Source organism: Myotis davidii, unplaced genomic scaffold, assembly GCF_000327345.1.
Source record: "Myotis davidii unplaced genomic scaffold, ASM32734v1 scaffold599, whole genome shotgun sequence".
NCBI lineage: Eukaryota > Metazoa > Chordata > Mammalia > Chiroptera > Vespertilionidae > Myotis > Myotis davidii.
In genome coordinates, this window is record NW_006290772.1 from 969,514 (window position 1) to 972,412 (window position 2,899).

Here is a 2,899-nt window from a genome sequence, read left to right on the forward strand (position 1 = left end):
ACCTCAGGCACCCCCTCAGCCCAACTGTCTGACAGGGCAGTAGCTTGGGGGAATTCCTGGGACCTATACCAGCCATCACTGCAGAGGGCCTCCCTCTCCCCCGGCCGCCTGCTCAGCCTCCGCCTAAAGCCCCGGATCCCAAAGCCAGGCACCTTTCCCAAAGACAAGCACTGGGAGCTCAGTAAGCACGGCCTTGCGGGACCCCGTTGCGAGGCCTGGTTGTGGTGTTTGCTGTGCCGAGCCAGGCACTGGTATTATCCCCTTTATAGACAAAGAAATTGAGATGTACTAGTTCATTCAGAGTTGAACTGCCAAACAGGGAAGGGGATGGGGACCTCTGTCTCCTGGACCATGTTCTCACGGATCTGTGAATTCTGGTTTCCAGTCTCAAACGCATTCTCGGGTCACTGTGGGCAGCAGGGTAGGGCTGCGGGAACATTTGTTTTGGCATCAAGCAGAGCCACTGGTTTCTCATCTGCAGCTTACCTTCTGTTTAGGTTAAGCACGTTATTTAAACAACAAACTTCAGTTTCTGCACCTACTTAAAAGTAAACTGAGATGCAAGATGCCTGGCACATAGACCCTAAGTCTTAGCCACTTTCTCTTTATCAATTCAAAAAGAATTCAAAATTATACTAGAAAAATTTATTTTTCATTGAAGTTGACAAGAGTTTTTATAAAGAAAACATAGTTGTGTGGACAGAAGCAAAACAAGGAGGACTTCCCTCTCACCAGTGTTCTCCGATCTCACTGCAAAGTTCTCAACGACTGATACGGCAAGAGCAGTAAGTCATCAACCAAAGGGGCCTCCAAGGACTAGACTGTGATTATTTCTTAAGCGTAACAGGAATTAAATTTTTCTGACGAGAAATACAAGAAAAATGCCGGTACAGGAAGTTCTCACTTAGTATCGTTGATACATTTCGTGACTTTAAGTGAAATTTTACCATAGTCTTATTGATGTAAACAAGAGTCAGGCTCCTAGGGCATCTCACCACCATTTTAACAAGGACAGAATTCAAGGGCCTTCTACACTGTTCATTTCCTTAATGATCCATGCTCACCACCCCAAGTGGAGATTTCCATATTCCGTAAGATAAATGCTACTCTAAGAATGGTTTTCAAAGGTTAGCAGCATATTGTCACATGACCATCTTTTCTGGCTGTTAATGGAGGCCAGGGAGCAGGGCTTGCCCTGAGGCATAGGAGGGGATGTCCTGAGGCCTGGGTGTGGAGAAGTGAAGTGGATCCAAAGGCAAGAGGGGCTAAAGGCCAGATGCTGGCTGAGTTCTGTGAAGAAAAGGAGATACACTTCCTACTCCTCTCCTAAAAGACACCATTATATATAGCTTAGTTTTATTATTTATTTAAAGAAACATTTGCTTGCTATCGTAGGAAAACACGTAAGTTACAAGCAGCACAAATTCTAACAAATTCCCATTTTACTAATGAAAAGTCGATTGCTGCTCCAAGCCACACACTGGGGACAGGAACTAAAAACAGAAGCACCAAGGACTTGATTCAAGGCTAATCCAGGAAACCTTTTTGCAAGTCACACCCAACTATGCAAGTGATAGCGAACTTCCCCTAATTACCCGACTGCAAGAAATATGACCAACCACTCCAGTTTTAGCATCTCACATAAAGGTAGTTATCGACCGGGGGACCAGGCTTTCACACCAGCGCCTCATCTCATCTTCGCAGCCAGACTCTGAGAGAATGGAGCCCTCGCTGCTGTTCCTCATTTCACAGGTGAGGACACCTCCCTGATGGAAAAGCAGATTCAAGAGGTCAAGTGAGCAGACCACGGTCAGAGGGCCAGGGTGACAGGCATCGAGCTCTGACTGGACTCCAGATTCAGGGAGACCGAAGCCACAAACTCTTGAAGGCACGCAAGGAGCTTAACTCAGACACACCTGTAACTAGGAATGAAAAACTATTTTTTACGAAATAAATGATGTTAGTAGAACAACTTAATGTCTTCCTAACCAATCAACAACTATCACACCCAAAATAAATTTATGAGGCAAGTTTTAGTTTCTGAAATGTACTAAACTACCTTATACCCACGTCTTTAAGAAAGAATACTTACATCAAAATTCTTTACCAAGAAATGAGTAAGGCCATGATTTCAGCTGAGAATGAGATAGAAAGAGCAAGTTTAACGACACACATTTGGGTTCTCTGTTAGCTTCCAAAACATTTCCTTTTTAAAACTATCAGGACCAGCTAATAAATTTGAAGGACCCTTCGCCAAGGAGCTAAGTGGAAGTTTTTTCCTTGCAAAACTCACTGGAAATTTACATTATATTTGCTATCAACGCAAGTGCTACAAATCTGGCCTGGAACAAAAGGGATATTAAGAGCAATTCACTTGTACCACTGAGGGAAAGCAGAATGCTGAAACAGAAAAGGGTAAAAGAAGAAAATCATGGAGAACCAGCACTTCAGAAACAAAACCGAGGACGCGGGGTTTTCTTCTTATTTTAGTAGAGACCCTCCTAAAGCTGAAATCTTCTCAATCGCCTCAGAATACCTTGACAGACACTGTAGGCTGTTGTTCTTTTAAATCCGGCCACCAATGTTTTCACTACCTCCTACCCCAGGGGGGAGTCTTTCCATGGCACCGAAACTCAAAGCACGTAAAAGTCATCGTCTTGATGCCCTTAATAACTTTTGAGCCGAGAATACTTGAAGTAGAGGATCAAGTGCCCAAGTCAGATCCTGGAATATTTTGGGCTTCTTATCAACCTTTCCCCAAATAAGTTTCAAAAGCCCGTTCCTTTGTTGTGTTTCCACCATCTGACAACTGGCAAAGATACTGCAGATTTTCTCTCTCCATTTCTAAACTACCGTCTGCTGCACGAAATAGCCTCCATCGTCAATGATCCTTTGGGGG

At 44.0% G+C, this 2,899-nt stretch overlaps 1 long non-coding RNA gene across 1 annotated transcript; it reads right to left on the reverse strand.

The window, feature by feature from the left end:
- Window positions 1-630: 630 nt before the first annotated feature.
- On the reverse strand, window positions 631-2,885 carry LOC107183110. Its single transcript, XR_001513882.1, has 2 exons — window positions 1,642-2,885; window positions 631-768 (listed from the first exon to the last, which is right to left on the reverse strand). It is a non-coding gene; the product is annotated as an uncharacterized LOC107183110 (long non-coding RNA).
- Window positions 2,886-2,899: the final 14 nt, after the last annotated feature.